Source organism: Carcharhinus amblyrhynchos, chromosome 8, assembly GCF_965287045.1.
Source record: "Carcharhinus amblyrhynchos chromosome 8, sCarAmb.v2.hapA, whole genome shotgun sequence".
NCBI lineage: Eukaryota > Metazoa > Chordata > Chondrichthyes > Carcharhiniformes > Carcharhinidae > Carcharhinus > Carcharhinus amblyrhynchos.
Genome location: NC_137331.1, coordinates 50,222,789 through 50,244,560, shown reverse-complemented (window position 1 = coordinate 50,244,560; position 21,772 = coordinate 50,222,789). Strand labels below are relative to the sequence as shown.

Below are 21,772 nucleotides of genomic sequence, written 5' to 3'. Positions count from 1 at the left end.
AGTAGGCGTTGTTTGGAGGAACCAAAAGGAGAACTCCTATTCTTGCTGACTCCTTAAAGTAAATAGATTTTTAATGTTTTCCTGCCTGTTTCCTGATTGGATCACCAGTACCCAAGGTGTAATTTTTTTCAATTCTTTATTCCAATTCAATCAAATCAAATCCAATTCAGAGTCCCAACAAGTTGGGACATTTTCGATCCAAGCTGACAAGACAGGGCTCTCACCTCCTGTCTTGGGCTTGATCTACATGATCCAAGCTGATTGGAGTAGGTGTAGCTCCTCCTCCAAGGCTTGATCTCATTTGCATCTTAGCCAAAAGGCCGAGATGCGGCTTTAAAAAATTGCTTCAAATGAAGCTGAAATGTAACCTAGTAACTTCTACCAAGTACAGCATGTCGATACTACACTTGATCTTAGCCAAAAGGCCGAGAAGCAACGTTCATGTTGCAACCTTTACCCATGCTCCTTAACATGACAATCAGGATGCTGACTATGTTGTTAGTAAAGAGGCCCATTGCTTATTTCAGACAGGCTGATCCAGTTACCCAGCAATACAACTCTGTGAAAGTTAAAGCAGCCAATGAGCCCATGAAGCCTGTTTTCTCTCAATAACCCATTAACACTGATTTTCTGAAATAAAAGTTGGCTGTGGCAGGAATGGATTAACATAGATTTATAATGCTGTATTATTGGCTGGCTCAGAAATCCAGCATTTAACCTTTGACTTGAGGAAGTCACTGCTTCAAGTTCCATTTACTAATCTGCCTCCGCAGCGTAGTGTTTGTCAGTTCTCAGCTGGTCAACTGGAAGAATTTATATCTGATAGATTCCTGTATGAAGGGGAGAGAAAAATGTACATAGCCTGGCTGCTCCTATTTGAATTTGGCCTGCAGCTGTTGGATAATAGAGAAACATTGACGGTTGAAGTGGGAGTAATAGCAATGCATTTACCAGGAAGGGGAGATGTAAATGTGAACGTTTGCAAAGGGAGAGTTTAATTTAAAATCCAGTGTTATTTTATCGTGCTAATTTTGTGACTTATTGGACCGGACTTTGGGACCCCAGCTGAATGTGACTCCTGAGCCTGTACTATGGGAGCCAGTACAGTGGAGCTGTTTTCCCTGAGCGCAGCCTGCTAATTGGCCATCTCTATTAGCTGTCATTGTTGGTTACTCTGTCAAAGCTGCAGGCCCTGATTAGAGTCCCAGCTGAGACTGTACGAGGTGACTGCTGCTGAGGCAGATAAGCTCACCTCAAAATGGAGGCATGCTCGAGGATAAATATTTAAACATTACACGGAGGGAAAGCAGCACGCTGCAGGGATGGAGGAGGGGGGTGGGGAGGAGGTGCCAGTAAACTTTTCCTTAACTGGGGTTTTACTTTTTAAATTGCCTGCCTGGTAGGGAATCTGCTTCCCTGGTCACCTGGGAAACCTCACTAGAGGCGGGAATGCAGTGGAAAGCCTTGTCCCATTTTCCCCTCATCACTACCCTTCCCCCTCACCTCCAAATCTGCCACTGCAAAACAGGGCCAATTGCAACGTATTATGTCCAAGGAGATTTAGTTTATTTTTGTTTATTTACTTTTTCAGTTAAATTACTATGCTTAATGAACATTCCCAGGCACACTCAGCTGATCAGTAGTTCATTTATCTATCTTTCTTCAGACCTTTTTGTACAAAGACAAGCTTATGCAAAGCTACTTTTTAACCAGTTATTCATGAAAGCAGCCCGTGAGCCATCATCAAACTCCCTCTTTCTTCCTATCGGAAGCATCTTATGTTACCATCCAGCTGACATGAGGAACTCCTCTACTCGGGAAATGTGAATGCAAACCTATATTCTGTCCCTGTGCTGTAACACAGTGCCACACAACTTTATGGTCATGATTTTACCGGCTCGCCCCACCCAACAATGGTAAAATTGTGCAAGATCTGAGAAATCAGGATCACTCCTGATTTCTTGGCATTCCTGATCTTACTGGCACCAGAAATCCGGCGTGGTCAGTCTCTTGCCCACTTCCAGCTGAATAATTTATTTAACTTTATTTAAATGATCATTTGCATGGCAGCAGTGAGTCCAGGATGCAATCGTCCACACTCACTTGCCTTCGTAGCCTCGCCAGGAGAGGTTCTCCCCGGTGAGGAAAACACCTGCTGTGTTGCACTTACTAGTAGAACCAGAGACCATTGAGGTCCCCCGGAGAGGTTGAGGGCAAGGGAGATGCCCCTTAGGCAATACCAGTCTGGCAGTGCCAGCCTGGCAATGCCCACTGGGTAGTGCCAGGAGACTGGGCTTTTGGGAGCAGGGACTAAAGGAGTGGAGCCTAAGGAGGGGGAGATGTCCCAAACAAAGAGGGGGGCCCTGCTGCCACTCTGCAGGTGTGATTGTCAGAGGAGAGAGCAGGGCCCCACTGCCGCTCTGCAGGCAGTCGGTACGGGGGGAGGCAGGGCTCACTACCGCTCTGCGGACAGTTGGTATAGAGGGGAACATGATCACTCCAGGCAGTGAGGGGACAGCTGGGATGATATTTATGGGCGGTATGGGCCTCGTGATTGGCTGCGGGCCTCCGCAGCAGTTGGGGGGAAGGTGGGTTGAGGCGGCTGCAGCAGCAGAGGTCTGGCAGATCTCTTTCTGCCGGGCCGCCGTCCTGCTGTCACAGCAGTCTGCACATGCGCAATAGCTCCCTCTGCTGCTTGATCAAGCTGGCTGGCGAACTAAGCCCTGCCTACTGCGTCTACTGGCTCGAAAGAGTCTAGCCCACTAAGTGCATAAAATTGGGAGTAAAGACTCGCCCAAAAAATGGATCTGAAACTCCCCTTTTTCACGCTAGCTGGACACAGAGAATCTTTCTCATAAAATTGCTCCCTATAACGAGAACATATTTAATTTGCATATGCTGTCTGCATTTCCCATTTTTTGTTTATCTTAACCCCTTCTCTTCAGTCTTCTGCCTTTCCCATTACCCAGTCATGTCACCATTTATTTCTCCTCAAACCCCACAATTTATTTGCTTTATTAGTTTCCTGCCACTATCTCAAATCCATAGCTAGTCTCTTTGACATTGTTGAAAGGGCCCGTTGAGTCACTTGTCAATGTCTCCTCTAGAGCAGCACATCCAACTGCATCATGCTCATCACTTGCTTGTACTCTGATCTCCTTGTAGCCTCTATGCTGCGTTAATTTCAGGGAGCGCAGATTTGAATTGCTAGACCTCACCGGGCTACATCACACACTGTTGAATTGTCCTGTACCAAAACCATTCCTGACTCTAGGATCACCCTGGAACATAAAGTCATGGAGTCCCTACAGTGCAGAACGAGGCCGTTCGGGCCATCGAGTCTGCACTGACCACAATCCCACCCAGGCTCTGTCCCCGTAACCCCACACATTTATCCCACTAATCTCTCTAGCCTACACATCCCAGGACACTAAGGGGCAATTCATTATGGCCAATCAACCTAACCCACACATCTTTGGACTGTAGGAGGAAACCGGAGCTCCCAGAGGAAACTCACGCAGACACGGGGAGAATGTGCAAATTCTACACAGGCAGTGACCCAAGCCAGGAATTGAACCCAGGTCCCTGGAGCTGTGAGGCAGCAGAGCTAACCACTGTGTCACTAAAGTTAATTGTAACTTTTGGCCCCTTTTTCACATCCAACTCATGTGAGGAACCTGCAGTCACCTTTGTCACTGAGCTTGAGTTCAAGCTGCCTCCGTTGCATTACTTCTTCCCATTGACCAAAGGATTTCCCAAAACGTTTCACCGTACTCTATTCCTGAATCTGACTCTTTCTCCCACTTAGCACCAATCTCACTGTGTCCTCTCTGAGGCCACCTTGCCTGAGACCCATCAATTGCTTTCCAAACCCCACTTCCACTTAGCTACTGATAACCTGACTTCCTTTCCTGATGTCCATGCTAGCTGACATCCATGTTTCCCTCTCCTCAGAAACTATTCCCTCCTTTTCAAAATCACCATCACCAAATCTTCTCAAAAACGCCTATCTTTGATCCATCTGTCCTTCCAAACTACAACATCTCCCTACCTCCCCCATTCCAGATCTCCTTTCTCTCCCCAGAGTTCTTCAGTGAGTTGTTGCCTCTGTAATTCAGGCCTATCTTTCCCAGAATTCCATTCATAAATCTGTCCATTCAGGTTCCCATCCCTGCCATGATCAGACTCTCTTCCTTCCCCTGGAATGTGATCAGTAGCCGTCCCAATCATCCTCCATCCCCTCCTTACCTGCAGGTTCCCCGCAGCAACGTCATCCATTCAAATTGTATGAAATTCCATATTTATAGTGAAGGTACTTAACTCTGCTTCTTCACCAACTCTCTCAACATTTTCACTGCTTTGTGTTGTAAGCCTGTTTGTTTGGCATCCTTTCTGGATGAGCAAACAGTCAGTTAACTGTTAAACATGTGTAACATAGGATAACACATTAGCGTGGATAGAAGTTGGCAGGCTGGCAGAAACAGAGCATGCATAAACGGGTCTTTTTTTGGTTGACAGGATGTAATGAGTGGCGTGCCGCAGAGATCTGTCATCACACCTCAAGTTTTTACAATTCATACCAATGACTCAAATAAGGGGAACGAAGGAATGGCAATTAAAATTGTAAGTGGCACAGACGATAGCTGGAGAGGATGTTGTGAAGAAGGCATAAGGAGGTTGCAGATGGATATAGATAGGCACAGTAGGAAGTCTCACAACACCAGGTTAAAGTCCAACAGGTTTATTTGGTAGCACGAGCTTTTGGAGCGCTGCTCCTTCATTAGGTGAGTGGAGAGTTGGGTTCACAAACAAGGCATATGTAGACACAGACTCAATTACAAGATAATGGTTGGAAGGTGAGTACTCTATCTTGGTTTCCAGGTTGTGGCATCTGTGGAGCTGGTGTATGAGGTGAATATAGATAAGTTGAGTGAGTGGGCAAATAATTTGCAGTTGGAATATAATGTAGGAAAGTTCACTTTGGCAGGAAGAATATAAAAGGCAGAGTATTATTTAAGCAGAGAATGGCTGCATAATTCTGAGGTGCAGAGGGATCTCGGTGTTCAAATGCATTTCCTTCTCTAAAGGACATTAGTGAAGGAGATTGGTTTTTCCAACAATTGACAATGGTTTTGTGGTTATCAGTAGACTCTTAATTTCAGATTTTTTTTTATTGAATTCAAATTGCACCATCTGCCATAATGGGATTCAAACCATGGTACTAGAACATTGGCTGACTTTCTGGATTAATAGTCTAGCAATAATCCCACCAGGCCATCGCCTCCAATAGTCACTGCTAGAATGTTCTCATGGTTGAAACAATGATGTGCATATCCTCGCACATACCCGGCACAAACTCCTTGACCAAGGCATCCATGACGGTCAAAACCCTTCCAATGGTGGCCTCAGTTTGTCGGCATGTCAGCGCAATGGCATCAGGCTGAATGTGGATGGACTCCTTCATCCTCTATTCTAATCTGGTCATGGCCTCTAACAATCCTGCCTTCCTGTCCATGGAGCTCAAACATCTTTCTGAGGGCCAATTCTATAGGCTCATCATCTGACTCAGACTCCTGGCCTCCTGCAGTCCTCTGAGTGTCAGTGACCTTGGCTGTCTCTGCCTCCACCCGCCATGGGCCTGAATCTGTGCTGTGCTGATCAGCTGGTGACCATGAGCCTGCTCTAAAACCCAGTCCCACTCAGGTGCATGTGTCTGCGCTGGCGGAGCTGTAGGTGAACTCCGTGACAATTTTACAACCACTGGGTCCTCAAAATCCTTATCTGAGGTGGCCTGGGGGCTGGATGTCGGTGTCCTTCCTCCTTTTATTGCTAGTGCCTGAAATGGTGAGGAGAGAAAATTAGTGATTAGCTCTGCTGCCTGCTTTTGGGTCCACTTTGGTAGGAAAAATGGTAGGAAGGACTATTACTTACGAGGCGAAAAACTGCAGCAGGCGACGGTGCAGAGGGACCTCGGGGTCCTTGTGCATGAGTCGCAAAAACCCAGCTTGCAGGTGCAGCAGGTGGTCAGGAAGGCGAATGGGATGCTGGCCTTCATAGCGAAGGGGATTGAATATAAAAGTAGGGAGGTCTTGCTGCAGCTGTATAGGGCATTGGTGAGGCCGCAACTGGAGTACTGTGTGCATTTTTGGGCGCCGCACCTGCGCAAAGATATTTTGGCCTTGGAGGGAGTGCAGAGGAGGTTTACTAGGCTGATACCGGAGTTGAGGGGGTTGAGCTATGAGGAGAGGCTGAATAAACTGGGCTTGTACTCGTTAGAGTTTAGAAGAATGAGAGGAGACCTCATTGAGACGTATAAGATGATGAATGGGATGGATAGGATAGAGGTGGAAAGACTCTTCCCGCTCAAAAAAGACAATAGGACTAGGGGGCACAGCCTCAAGATAAAAGGGTGGCGGTTTAGAATGGAGTTGAGGAGGAACTTCTTCACTCAAAGGGTGGTGAATCTCTGGAATTCTCTGCCCGTTGAAGTGGTGGAGGCTGCCTCGCTAAATATTTTTAAGACGCGGGTTGATGGGTTTTTGATAAGAGAGGGGATTAAGGGTTATGGGGAGAGGGCGGGAAAGTGGAACTGAGCAGCGACAGATCAGCCATGATCTTATTGAATGGCGGGGCAGGCTCAAAGGGCTGGATGGCCTACTCCTGCTCCTATTTCTTATGTTCTTATGTTCTTATGTTCTGCTCTAAGGGTATAAATAATTTGAGCTCTGGCATCCCTTCTCTGGTCTGGGATCTCTCTCTCCCTGTTGTTGTTGGTAATATTTTCCTACATAATGACAGATGGACAGACTGAGCAGGATAGATGCCAAAACCAATGGTAAATCTGCCTGTCTTGTGTGTATGCTGAATGGACCTGTGTAAGGGCTGAAGACATGACTTGTGCAGGATGTGACAAGAAATAAAGACGTAAATTGATGCATGAGAAAGAGTCATTGATAATGGCTGCGATTCTCCCAAAAGCGCTGAATTGGCAGGAAAACTGTTCTGGACCCCGACTGTTTTGTCAATTCAGTTTCTCACCTGAATCTCCACATTCTGTGCACTGCAGAGGTCCCAGTCGTGAATATCATTAAAAACCCGTTGGAGGGAGGCCTATTCGCACTAAAGTCTGACAATTCTGGAACTCTGCACATACGCAGTAGCCCCGATCTATCAGACTCCCTGTTTGCTAGCCAGCTCAATCACTGACCAGCCCAGAACCACTGTAGTGCTGCCCCTTCAGTCCTCCCCCACAGCAATTCCTGGGTCAGCCCTGAACTCCCCCGCCCCAGAACACCCTGATGTACAGCTCACCCTCCCCTAGCAGTAGCGAACTCCACACGCCTCTCACCCCAGCAGACCACCCACCCACCCCCAGCCCACCCCAATTGCTGCCCTCCCTCCATCCCAGACCAATCCTAATGCAGATTGGCAGTGGGACTCCTCAATCCCACTGATTGCCCCAGGTCCTGCCCACAATAGCTCCTGCCTCCTTCGCACTGCTCCATGCCCAATGGACAGTGCCAAGGTGCCCCCAAGCATGGGCACTTTGCCCCTTGGACAGTGCCAGGGGGCCCAGGCTGGCATTTCCAGGATGCCTATGCCCAGAGGGCACCACACCCCACTGCCTGACCCCTTGGGGGGCCCCAAATGCCCCCCCGCTTCATTTCAGTGGGGTCTTCTGCTAACTCCCTGAACATGGGGAGTTAATCTGAACCCTGCCGGAATGAAGTACTCCTGGCGGGATGGGAGATTCAATCCGGATTGATAAATTCCCAATAATTACATTTAAAAGACGTTGAAAACATATTAAAAACACATGCAAATTATTTACCTGCCTTTCTGCCGGTTTCCAGCATGGTCTGACTGGCGACTGTTTGCCGGCTCTGGGAGATCGCACGCATTCCCGGTGCATGCAGAAATCCTGGAACAAGGCTGGCAACACACATCTCCAACTGCAACCAGCCAGAAAAGTTGCAGGTCTCAATGGGAGAATTGCGGCCAATATCTCTTTGCTGGTAGTGTGTGAGATCCCTGTGGATGGTAACCCTGCAAATGTCTGATGGCCTTCTTAACAGTGTGAGTAAAGATTGAGGAGAAGTTTGACTTACCCTGGCAGATCAAATGAGATCATTCTTCCTTTTTCTACACTAGCTGGTGGTCCTTTTCTGGAAACCGTTGGTGCTGTCATCCCTGGTGACCTCCTCCCAATCTTTGGCAGTGAGGTTGATGGCCTTTAGTCCTTGACTGCTTGGAGCAGAGCTGCCAGTGTCACGTCATTGAACTTCGAGTCACAGCACTTGTCTCTTCTGAGGGCCATCACTCACCACAACTCCTGGGTTGCAGAGAGCGAATGTGTGCATGAGTGCCATTTAAACATGACATCTGGGTGGCACAGTGGTTAACACTGCTGCCCCCGAGCGCCAGGGACCCGGGTTCAATTCCAGCTTCAATCAATGTCTGTGTAGAATTTGCATGTTCTCCCCTCGGTACATAGGTTTCCTCTGGGTGCTCCGGTTCCCTCCCACAGTCCAAAGATGTGAGGGTTAGGTGGATTGGCCATATTAAATTGCCCCTTAGTGTCAGGGGGACTAGCTAGAGTAAATGCATAGGGTTATGAGGATAGGGCCTGGGTGGGATTGTGGCCAGTGCAAGCTCGATGGGCCAAATGTCTTCCTTCTGCACTGTAGGGCTGCTATGATCTGGAAATATGAATCTATGAAGTAACAGCGGGGTGGAAAAATCCCAACCTGCCTTGCCATGAGATATGGCATGCTGCATGTCTATGCATACATAAGGCATGTGGATGATCTGCCACTCCACCTTTCCTGCCTGCTGCTGCTCTCAGTCTCTGAAGAGGAAGGTTCCAGCCAATGGCTACACCGTGAACTAAACACTAGCCAGAATCACTTCATCGCACATTTTTATAATCACTGCAAAATATGCTCAGAATTTTTTGTCACAGAATAAATGATGCTCTACACCTTCAATCCCATATCAATGGTGTCACATGATTGTGAGAAAAATATCACTATGCAAGGATGTGGCAGTAAGTCTCAGGAAGTTGTCCAAAATCTGATTTCTGTTGACATGCATTGAATTGCTACCCAGCCTGCCATCCCCACCCTATATATGGAACAGGATTTTTTAATGTTTGAATTTTATTCATATGCTATGGTCCTTTCGGCTTGTTGGATCTTCCAGTCCCACTGATAGCAAAACCCCCGAGCAACAGAGGGTGTGGAGCATGCAACCCATAGACATCAGTGAGATCAGAAGATTCTGCCACCAGCCAACAGCATGTCACTTTCACCACTATTAAATACACCGTGGAGTGGGGCTGAAAAATCCCATTCACAGTGTAATATTGCCTTGAGATTTCTGCCATTACAGCCAATTATTAAGCATTGTATTAGACATCCTGGTGTGTTTATAAACATGTATAGATTTAATATTCTGAACTTATTTATTTTGTTTATTAGTGTCACAAGTAAGTTTACATTAACACTGCTATGAAGTTACTTTGAAAATCTTCCAGTCGTCACACTCTGGTGTCTGTTCGGGTACACTGAGGGAGAATTTATCATGGCCAATGCACCAAACCAGCATGTCTTTTGGACTGTGGGAGGAAACCGGAGCTCCTGGAGGAAACCCACACAGACACAGGGAGAACTTGCAGACTCTGCACAGATAGTGACCCAAGTCGGGAATTGAATCTGGCTCCCTGGCGCTGTGAGGCAGCAGTGCTAACCGCTGTGCCACCTTATACTTCATATTTAAAAACAAGTAATGTTTGAGGGCATAAGTTGCAATGATGCTTTTAATAAAGGATTTTTAAAATGTTGCATAGGTTTAATAACCAAATCCATAGATAATGCACATACTTGTGATTTCTGAATATTTCAACGTGCAGAAGTAACATTGCAATGGACATTTCTTGAGTGAAGATCTTGGGTGGCTTAGTGATATCTTACACAGTGTAAATGGATCTAAAGTTGGATGTCAGAAACAACATGAGTCAGAATATTTCTCACAAATGCCAGCTTGTATATTTTGCAATGATATGAGCAGCAGGCCAAAGGTTACTGCAACTGAAATTTAATATTGTTCAGTCACTGTGATAGCAAATGAATCATCAGCAAGTCAATGCCTGTCCTTGGCAGCTCAAGGAAGGTCAAGAAACTTAAAGGAGTAGAAGAAAATATTTAGTTATACTAAGAAGATAAAAAGTAACATTTTTCTAAGGAACTCATCGACTTATTTCCAAGTAGCAGCACATAATTTAAGAGCAATTATCGGAGGTAGCTCTACCCATGCTTACACTGAAGCAAAAGCAAAATATTCCAGATGCTGGGAACTCTATGGCGAGTAACTCACCTCACAACTCCCCAAAATCCACCCACCTTTTCCAAAGTATGTTTCAGGAATCTGATGCATCTTCATTTGTCAGGATGAGTGCAGTTGGAGCAGCACGGTGGCACAGTGCTGCCTCACAGTGCCAGGGACCTGGATTTGATTCCCGGCTTGGGTAACTGTGTGGAGTTTGTATGTTGTCCCTGCGTCTGCATGCGTTTCCTCCGACTATTCCTTCCACAGTCCAAAGTTTGTGTGGGTTAGATGAACTGGCCATGCTAAATTCTCCCTCAGTGTACCCGAACAGGCGCCGGAGTGTGGCGACTTGAGGATTTTCACAGTAACTTCACTGCAGTGTTAATGTAAGTCTACTTGTGGCACTAATAAATAAACTTTAAAAACTTTAAACCTTAGTTCCAACATCGCTCAAGAAGCTTGACAACATCCTGGACAAAGCAGCCCATTTGATTGGCACCCACTGATTAACCTTTATTCCTTCCAACACCAATGCACATTGGCAGCATTGTGTATTATCTATATAGTTCCTTCCCCTCCAAGCCACTCACTATCCTTACTTGGAAATATATCGCTGATCCTTCCCTGTGTCAAAATCCTGGAACACCTTTCCTAATAGCTCTGTGGATGTACCTACACTACATGGATTGTAGCAGTTCAAGAAGGTGGTTCACCATGACCTTTTCACAATACTAGGTTAAAGTCCAACTGGTTTATTTGGAATCATGTGCTTTCAGAGCATGGCTCCTTCATCAGGTGAATGGATGTTAGTTCACAAACATGACATATATAGGCAAAGACACAATTGCAAAATAATTACAGATTAGAATGTGAAGATTGGTTGAAATGTGAGTCTTTATAGGTAATCAAGTCTTTATAGATAGAACAGTACATTAACTCCAACCATTCGTCATATTCTAATCTGTAATTATCTTGCAATTGTGTTTTTGCCTATGTGTGCCATGTTTGCGAACTAACCTCCACTCTCCTGATGGAGCAGCAGTGCTCCAAAAGCTCTTGATTCCAAATAAACCTCTTGAACTTTAACTTGTTACCATGGGACTTCTTACCATGCCTGCCCCAGTCCAACACCTCCACATCATGGCTTCTCAAAAGCAATTAGGGATGGGCAATAAAAATCCTGGCCAAGCTAGCAAGGCCCACGTCCTGTGAAAGAATAGAAAAAAGATGTTAAGAAATCTGACCTTGTGTCTCCATGACATTTGGAATGCTGTATTGGAGATCCTGGGATTCTTCAAACTGTTATTCTGTGAATCCTATCCAGAGCGAGGTTACAATGCACAGCAGTCTCCAAAAATAGCTTCCATTCATGGGTGAAAAATATCTGCAGTTTAAATCTACATTCAGCCAAGTGTTCAAATGTATAAGCTGTGTTATCCATGAATGTTTACTGTCTCAGGAGAAAAAAAATGTCTAGGTGAATGTGGTGTTCTTCAACTGTTATGTCTTCAATTTTATGCTACGAAGTGAAAACATGTAAAAATATTTCATCATTGATATTATTTAGGCTGAGATTTTCAAAGCATCTATCACATTCCAGATATTTTATTTTGTATGAACTATCAACAAGTCACAAGTATTTAAGAAGCAAAAGAAATATGGATATTTCCTGATGTATTATGATGTGATAAATCACCGTCCCGATGAACAGATACATCCTAATCCACGATGCCAAGTAATGCTCAGCATCTGTCTTTAAATACTTTAACTGGTGTTGTTAAATGAAATGTTTTAAGGTTAGCACGAACATGGGACATAAACACATGGTGCACTGTGGATCAAGCACTGATTCAAAAGTCAGCTCACCCCACCTTCTCAAGGGCAATGAGGGATGGGCAATAAATGCTGGCCAGGCAGCGTCACTCATGTGCCACGAATGAATAAAAAAAATGTAATGCATCAAGGATAAAGCAATCCATCTGAGGCAATATAGTCTGTTTGATTGGCACCATCCACTGACTGAAGTATCTGCTCTTACCAATCTCCTCCAAATTGTTCACCTAGTTGCACACCATCTTAACTTCAACATCTATCACCAATCCTTTAGCATCACTGGGTCAATATTCTGTAACTCCCTATGTATCAGCACTGTGTGAGCAGCTTCATCACACAAACCTCAGAGCTTCAAGAGGCCACAACCTCAAGAGCAACTAACTAAGAAATTAGCCAAAACCACAAAGGGCCCTAGACATCCCTCTCCATTAGAGAGATAATTGGTTGTATATAGTCAGGAAGCAGCAATAAAACTACAGCTTTGCCAGCACGTCCTGAGAATAATAAAGATTGGTGGATTGAACAAAGTACCTGTTCACTTGCTGATACTCTTCTTCAGACTGCATTTAGGTCTATGCTCCCATTTTATACAGACACACACAACTTAAGGTGACATTAATGTGAGAGTCTCAAGCACAGAGGAATTTCCAGCGTTTAGGACCCGGGCAATTGAAGGCATGGTGACTACTGGTGGACCAAAAGAGTCAGGGCCATGCAAGAGGCCAGAATTGGAGAAATGCAGAAATCTAGCAAGGCTGCAACACTGGGAAAGGCCACTGAGAGGAAGGGCAAGACCCTGATAGGATTTGCAAACAAGGATGAGAGTTTTAAAGTCAAAGCATAACCAGAGTGGGAGTGAATTTAGGTCAGTATACATAGGGGTGATGGATTAATAGGACCTAGTGCGAGTAAGAGTACAGAGAGAAGGTTTTATACTGAACCCATGTTTATGGAGAACGGAAGATGGAAGGCCAGCTGTGAGAGCATTGGAATAATCAAGTCTGGCTATAACAGAGGCATGGATGAGGGTTTCAGCAGCATGTGAGTGAAGGCAAGGGCAGAGATTAGCAGTGGCAGAGTGATTAATACTGCTGCTGCACAGTGCCAGGGACCCAGGTTCAATCCAGCCTCGGGTAACTTCCGGTGTGGAGTTTGCATGTTCTCCCTGTGTCTGTGTGAGTTTCCTTCTGGTGCTCCGTTTCCTTCCTCAATCCAAAGATGTGAAGGTTAGATGGATTGGCCATGCTAAATTGCCCCTTAGTGTCCAAAGTTTGGTGGACCAGTCATGGTGGATGCATGGGGTTAAGGGATAGGGTGAGGGTGTGGGCCTGGGTAAGATGTTCTTTCAGTCGGTGCAAGCTCAGTGGGATGAACGGCCTCCTTCTGCATTGTACATTTTCTATGGATTCTATAGATACAGAGGTGGGAGTAGACAATCTAATTAATAAAGTGGACATGGATCAGACATGCACCTCAGAGCCAGATAGTACACTAAGGTTACTAATGATTTAGTTCAGTCTGTTGCTAGAATATTAGGTTTCCTTCTTGATAAACTTTAATGGCCAATGATTCAGCATCGACCTACATTGGTGACAGTGATTAAGCTTTATTCAGCACAAGTATGACTTGAGCAATAGTTTACAACTCACCTAGTCTTGGTTCCCATGGGAACATAGCTTCCTCTTCTTGCTGTTCTGTTCTTTTATTATGTTGACCTTTTAATTTAATTAGCCATCTTATCCATTACCTCTCTCTTAATTGTCTTGCTTCTGCTGCTGCCTATTCCCTAATGCCATCCACACCCTGCAAGCATAATAGCCTCTTCAGCTCATACAGAGGTAAAAGAAAACATACAGGTATGTGAGTACTCCTAAGATTACAAGCTAGCAGCATTTAAACAGATACACTGCCTATTGAAGCATTCATCCTAATAAGCAACTGGAGGACTCTCAGATACTCCAACAAGGGAGAAGGAGAGAGACAATGGCTAAGGAATGGAGTATGTGACAAGAACCAAAGGTAATGGCTTTGTTTTTTTTCAGCCTCTACCTATCCAGCCCAGGATGTTGCACAAGTATTGTGACAGTGGAGGGTTGGGAGAAGAGGTAGGTAGAAGATGGTATAAGCATACACGTGGAACCTGTGGGTAATTTTGGATGATGTCACCAAGGGGAAACATATGGATGAGATGAAACATGGGTGTTTTGCGGACTCCAGATGTGGAAGCTGGAAGGGAAGTCTCTGCAGGTGAAATTACACTCACCTGCTTCCAGTCTAGCTAATCAATTAAAGTGGAACCAGGTGGGTGTAATTCCACTCAGCTACTCGGAGGAGAGATATTGGAGGAGGATGTTGTCAACCATGTAAAAGGTGACAACCAGATGAAGAAGGATGAGGGGGGAATAATTTATCATGGTTACATTCACATCAAGTATCATTTGTGAGTGTGATAAAAATGCTTCAGTGTTACAACAGGGACAGAAATCAGAATGGAAAGTTTCAGATATGGAGTTAGGGGAAAGAAGGCCACAGATTTGAGAGGCAATAATTAGAGATTATTACTTGAATGGGTGTAGAGAGAGGTGGATACTCAGTGAGACCTCGGTGTCCTTGTGCATCAATCACTGAAAGTAAGTGTGAAGGTACAGCAGGTAGTAAAGCAGACAAATGGTATATTGATCTTCATAACAAGAGGGTTTCATTATAAGAATGGGATGTTTTGCTGCAATTGTATAGAGCACTGGTAAGGCCACACCTAGACTATTTAATGTAATTTTGGTGTACTTATCTGAGGGAGGATGTACTTGGTATAGAGGGAGAACAGTGAAGGTTTACCAGGCTGATTCCTGGGATGAAAAGTCTCTCCTCGTATGAGTTTAAAAGAGTGGAAAAGGATCTCATAGAAATCTATAAAATTCTAACAGGGTTAAAACATTCTGAAACAAATGTTCCCAATGGTGGGGGAGTCCAGAACTAGGGGTCATAGTTTGAGGATAAGGAGTAAACCTTTTAGAACTGAGGTAAGGTGCAATTCCTTCACCCAGAGGGTGATAAATGTATGGCATTCACTATCACACAATGTATTTGGGGCCAAAATGTCTGTTTTGAAGAATTTAGATACAGCTTGTGGGGCTAAAAGGATCAAGGGATATGGGAGAAAGGTGGGATTGGGATATTGAATTCAATGATCAGCCATGATTAAAATGAATGGCAGAGCAGCCCTGAAAGGCCAAATGGCCTTCTCCTGCTTCTAGTTTCTATGAAAGGAAGTTGAAGATGGGGTTGTGGCTTACAAGTACAGAAGGGCCAAAGATGGGTTTTTTTTTGAGGAGTATGAAATAACAAAGGAAATATTAAAGTTTGAGTTGTGCAATTTATCAATTCTTTTGTATAATGAGGTGTTAATGTCAGGTTAACACAAATATTTCATTACAGTTTTGATTGAAAGTCATGATAAAATTTCTTGCCTTGAGAACATTCAGTAAAATAATGCCTGTACCTTAATGTGAATCTGAGATGGTGAAGGTGGGACTGGAAGTGGGAGGCACTGGTGTTCCAACTTAAATTCCTAGTCTCACCAAGACCTCCTGCAAGCTGGTTAATTGATGGCCAGGCAGCAAGTTGGCTGCCAGAGGCAAGGAATATAAGGTAGCAGCCAGATTGTCTGCATCATCAGCTGATATGGATGGATGTGTTGGCACCATAGTTAAAGGGTGCTGGCATTAGAATGCTGTTTCAAGCTTCCAGAGTCATTTCAGAGCTATTTCAGATAGATCTGCATCAGATCTTCCATTTCAAGACCTCCAGCCAGCAGTGAAGACCAAAAGGTGAAGGCCAGAGAAAAGATGTGCTATCAGCACAGCAAGATCACAGGTAGTCTGATGTCAGGGAGCCAATTCCTTAGGCTACTCTTCAGAGAGAATACTTTCTTCCCCAGGGATAGAAGAGTAGACCTCCTTGGTGACCAAGAAAGCCTGAACATAGATTGTGGAGGAGGTCACTAATCGTGGGGCCATCTGAGTAACCTGGCTGCAGTTCCACAAGTGTAACAATGTCCTTCTACACTCTATAAAGGCAAGTCCAACACACCTCAACTCTGTTAGGAGTCAGTAACTGTTCAAGTGTAAGAGTGTGGCTGATGGGGGGAACGAATCCTACACGTTGATGTCAAGGGCTTTTTTCACACAGGTCATGGAATTCAGATCTTGTAAAGACTCACACCCCACTCCAAGGTTAATGGTCAGATCGTTGGGAGGGCGGGGGAAAGGCTCTATTCTAATCCTCAGAATGGGAGTTACAGGGGAAATTGAGCTCTGATCCTGGAAGGTGGGATGCTAGTGTTCCTGGTGTTAAGGGGTGAGGGAGCGTGGCTTCTTCCTGGCTCAGGAGGTGAGAGTAAGCTTGGAGGGCTAGGAAAAACATTGCCACTCACTTGGCCACAAGCTGTGCTGGAAAGCCACTTATCTCTTCCATGTGGTAATCAAAGAATCCAACAGTGCAGAAGGAGGCCATTTGACCCATCAAGTCTGCACCAACCACAATCCCACCCAGTCCCTATCCCCATAATCCCATGTATTTGCCCTAGCTAGTTCCCTTGACACTAAGGGGCAATTTAGCATTGCCAATCCACCTAACTCGCACATCTTTGGACTGTGGGAGGAAACCAATGCAGAATGTTAAGATTCCGCACAGGTAGTGACTGAAGCCGGAATCAAACCCTGGTCCCTGGTGCTGTGAGGCAGCAGTACCAACCACTGTACCTTCCTTTAGCTGCTCTTATTTTTCTGAGATCCAGGCAGCCAGAATTAAACCTGGAGATGGACTACATTTGATACACACAGCTCATTATAACATTTAACCTTCTGGCCAGTGTTAAAATTAGACTTGGGTGAGTTTGTAAGGGATATTTTGGAATTAAATTTCTCCTTGAACTTCATGGCTAGTTTTGATATCAGACTATGAATCTGACCTAGCTTGCAGACAGGGAGAACTATGGTAGGCCACATTGACAGCTGACACATGATCAGTGTCTTAGGAAATAAGATGTCCATTCGCTCATTTTTTGTGAAAGGTAGATTGGACTAGGAATCACGATTTATGTAGATGTGTGTGGTTTCTGGGAAATAGATGGAACAACATATTTGTTTCTGCAAATTAGAGCATATCCTACCCAAAAATTTTAATATCATCGTTGCTTTCAAGTGTGCTCAATGCTCTCGATAGCAATTTGACATCAAAAGTTCTCATTTGGAATATATTTAACATCAAATTTGATTGTGCACCCAAAGTTATCCAGTACACTCAGGCCTATATATGCAGCACACTCAAAAGCTATCCAATGCACTGTATGTATAGAAAAATACAAGGAATTTATCTTAATATCTGAATTTATTCATGTTTTAAATTAGCCCAAAAAGCACTTGTTCCGTTATGCAGTACACGTTGGAGATCACCGTCTGATCCCCATTAGATCTTCTGAGAAGAATCACCCAGACTTGAAACTCTATTCTCACTCCACTAATGCTGTCAAACCGCTGACATTTTCCAGCATTTATTGTTTTGGTTTCAGATTCCAGCATCTGCAGTAATTTGCTTTTACCCCATTAGTTTCTAATTCATTTTAGCCTCAGAGTCTTTACTTTCCACCCACCCACTCCCCGAGTCTCAGGATCCAAATGCTACCCCCTGTGCAATCTCAGGGCCTACATTTTCCCCTTCCTGCTACACTTCCAATCTCAGAGTCTAAACTCTACCTCCAATCTCCAAACCTTTTTCCTATTTTCCCTGCAGCCTCTCAACCCTTCCCCTCTCCTTCCATCTCCAACCTCTCCTGCCACTCTCCCTCTGGTCTGCAAACTCTCTCGCATCTTTTCCTTCAGTCTCCAAACCTTCCCTCACTCTCCCCTTCCCTCCAAATTCTTCCTCTTCCTCCATTTTCCAAACTCTTCCTACATCCTGCCAACCTCTCTCCAGCCATCCAACCCTTCTGTCTCCCTCCAGCCTTTTTCCCCTCAAATCTCTTCCCCCTGCCTTCCAGACTCACTTATTCTCCCCCTGCTAACCTCCACGTTTTTGAGGCCTCATCAACCTTTAGGGCCTTGCCATTCTTCCAGGCCTTGGACTCTCCCAAACTCTTGACCTCCAACACCCCCTCCCCTTGACTTCTGTTCTTGAGCCCCTATCCCCACGACTTCTCTCAAGTGGTGAGGGATAGGTGGGCATGATGGGGGCAGGGTTGTGCTGTAAGGGTTATAGGTATTAAAGAAGAACATAAAAATACCTCATCAAAACAGGGTCTGCTTTTTTAAATTTTTAGTTCTGTTTTATCCTTTTGAAGCTATTAAAATTCAGAAGTATGGAAAATAAACTCTGATCATATTTGGTGTCTGAACTCAAGTGATGTTGATGATCACAGATATTTGAGTGCTGTAATTTGGGGCAATTGATGACATTGAAATTAGTTACAGTACATGGAATGTTAAATGATAGCTAAATGATTGGCTTTTAATGCAACTGATATTAAATGATTGTTTTTGAGCACAATTGATTGCAAATAAGGGCAAATGAATATCATTAAATGCAAATTATGCCAAACTTTTCCGGTAAAGCATGTCCTGACATCAGATATTTTCAAAGGGAAAATGCCCTATTGCAAATATTGAGTGGGATTCTCTGATCCCCACTGCCAGTGAGCATGGAGAATTTGGCACTCCTACATCACTAGTAAGTGGCCTAGCAGAGTCCTGGCCTGGGGCATCCTTCTGAGTGGGTTCACTGGGATGTCCTGGCCTCTACCTGAACCTTCAGCTGTGAGGTGGTCACCATGTGTGACCCAGAAGCCTGTCTACTCAATGAACCCACCAAGGCGTGAGTATCTGTACTGGTGCCGAGTGCAGGTGACAACTGTGACGCTTCTTCGATGGTGAGGTCGGAGAAGTCTCCATTGGAGCTGCTCAATCTGGTGAGTCAAGGGGGTGTTAGGATTGTTTGGCCTGTTTGTTTGCTTTGCCAGCAAGAGAAGGGCTTTGGCATCAGTGCATCACAGGGGATAAAGGAGGTAACATTGATTATTCACATGAGACTTGAGGAATGACAGCCTGTCTTGAGCAGGATGCATCCTGTGTCTGCTCCATTACATTTGAGAAGTCTGATCAGGGGTCCCTCTGAGAAACACGGTGGGTTAACTGGCTGCCATCCCCTGCAGTTGCTATGGAACAAGTGCTGGGGAGCTATTTACATGAAGATCCCCAGTGATTGGTGCCATTAATTGGAGCCATGATGGGCCATAAAAAGTTCCTCAATGAGGCTCAAGAGATTCGGTCAGAAATGATGCTGGAGCTATTGTTGTGATTCAGTCCATCATTCTCACCAGAACCAACACACTAAATTTTTGTAAAATCGTTCCCCCCCCTCTTATGTTCACATGCAACAATTAGACTGAATACATCAACATACTATCAGAAATAGGCTACTGAGCCTAACAGATCAATGCAGGTGTTTGCTGTTGAGTAGAATAACTTGAATGTACAAATATTAGCCAGATAACCCCTGCCATTAAGGCAGAGGAATAAAAAGGATAGGAGTGTGGGAATGTGAGCTCACGCAACCCCCATCCCACTGTTTCTGGAATCAGCACATATGTTAAGTTGAAACAGCTTTCAGTTCTTTTCAACAGAAATGCTTTGTAAAGAATGAAAAACTGAAGGGATATGAAGGCCACTCATTCATGTCTTAAGGGAGACACCATTTTGATTGTGGCTTACAATAAGAAGTGATGAAAATGTAGTCAACTTGGGTACAATCAAGACTATGGCGCGAAGAGAACTCAAACTTCCAAGCTTTATTATTTGTGCACAATGTGAAAATGCACATTCAGTGGGAAGCATTGCTAGGTGTTCTGTCAATTTCATTCAGATGATTTGCAGTTATAGTTCATTACAGCAAATGAGAAACGAGCAACATTCTAATCCTTAATTTACACACATAGTCCATTAGTCATAGTACAGCTTATTATCCTTTCTTATCCAATAGAAACTGTCTCCTTCTAATCTAACATTAGCACAATATGTCTTGATTTTGGTAATTGTTCCTGTATATGTCTTTGGCTGGGGACGCAGTGTGTAAGAAACTGACGCAAGGTTAGATTAGTCATTTCTCTGAATAAGCAATGACTGACCTCACCCAGGCCTTGTCTGCACATAAGCACTTTCCGTTCTTGCTGACAGAGCAGTCTGCAACAGAAGTTGTAACTTAACTTCCATAAAAGCGCTCAAATGGACTGTGTAACCATGGTAACAGAACTTTTGAGGGAGCTGGAGATGAACATGAGTTTATCTTTTTGGTTCCATATTATCTGAAGCCTGCATTATCTTTCTGTTGACATACAATGGTTTACTGATGATATGCAGCAGAGAGATCAAAGGTAGAATTTATACAAGTATTTTGAACGGAACACTGTGGCTATCATCAACCTGGAATTATAAAGCATGGTAGCTGGGTTCTTATACTGAAGTGTAAACTCAATAACAATCACATACCTCTCTGGAACCATATTGTATGATTTGTGTGTTGTGTATCATGACTGGAGTGTGATCTTGAATGGTATACTGGTGTTTGGTGAGTTGATGGAATCTTAATTCTCTTTCTAAAAGTCCAATATTGTTTGTCACTAAAAGTACTGCTTATGTTTTAAATCTCAGACAGGGGTCCAAGCAGGACGTTAGAAGCTATCCACTGGGGAATAGCTGGAGATAGTCAAAGCTCCTTTCCTTAATTAACTGTTTTTTCTATTTCTGGTGGCACAGTGGTTAGCACTGCTGTCTCATAGTGCCGGGAACCTGGGTTTGATTCCCAGCTTAGGTTACTATCTTTGTGGAATTTGCACATTCTGCTGCCGCCCCCCCCCCCCCCCCCCCCCGGTATCTGTGTGGGTTTCCTCCCATGCTCTGGTTTTCTCCCAAAGTTCAAAGATGTGCAGGTTAGTTTGGATTGGCCATGCTAAACTGTCTCTTAGTATAGGGGGACTAAATAAGATAAATGCATGGAGTTATGGGGAAGGGCCTGGTTGAGATTGTGGTTGGCACAGACTCGATGAGCCAAATAGCCGCCTCCTACGCTGTAGGTATTTTATGGTCTCATCTGGTCCTTTTTAGTTTTACAGCATTGAAATTCAGACATCTCAATATGAGATGTACATGACTTTTATTGAATTTACAATTCGATACAAGAATCCAGCTACCATGCTTCAAAATTCCAGGTTGACTGTAGCAACAGTCAAAACACTTGTATAAATTCTACCTTTGTTCACATTTCAATGTGAACTAGCACTGGAATGTGGCCTTGAACAGAGTGCAGGAGCTTAGTGAGTTGAGGATGTGTGTGAGGAGGAGGAGGAAAAAGCTCCTTTGCTTTTTCTAACTTTTTCACCCTGTAGGAATTGGTTATTACTCTACTACAAGGGAAGAAGTAAGCTGGTTGTTGGGTGTTTGGTAGTGGTTAAGCTCTATTCTAGTCATAAAGTTTAAATTAGACAGGAATTTGAGGCAAGGTTAATAAAATAAATACAAGAAAATATATAATTGCATGAAATAATTAAGTGGTTAAATAAAGCCCA

At 44.4% G+C, this 21,772-nt stretch overlaps 1 protein-coding gene and 1 non-coding gene across 3 annotated transcripts in view; one reads left to right on the top strand and one right to left on the bottom strand.

Moving 5' to 3' along the window:
- pkia (cAMP-dependent protein kinase inhibitor alpha) overlaps positions 1-21,772 on the top strand; it is a 110,707-nt gene that overhangs the window by 44,777 nt on the left and 44,158 nt on the right. Inside the window, exon 1 of one of the 2 annotated variants that reach the window (XM_080194056.1) lies at positions 14,246-14,264. The exons of the other annotated variant lie outside the window; for it this stretch is intronic. The gene's annotated coding sequence lies outside the window, so the exon portion shown is untranslated. Of the gene's footprint in view, positions 1-14,245; positions 14,265-21,772 lie in introns of those variants that run through there. 2 annotated transcript variants of the gene reach the window in all.
- Positions 246-437, bottom strand: LOC145347162 (U2 spliceosomal RNA). Its single transcript, XR_013887809.1, has one exon. It is a non-coding gene; the product is annotated as a U2 spliceosomal RNA (small nuclear RNA).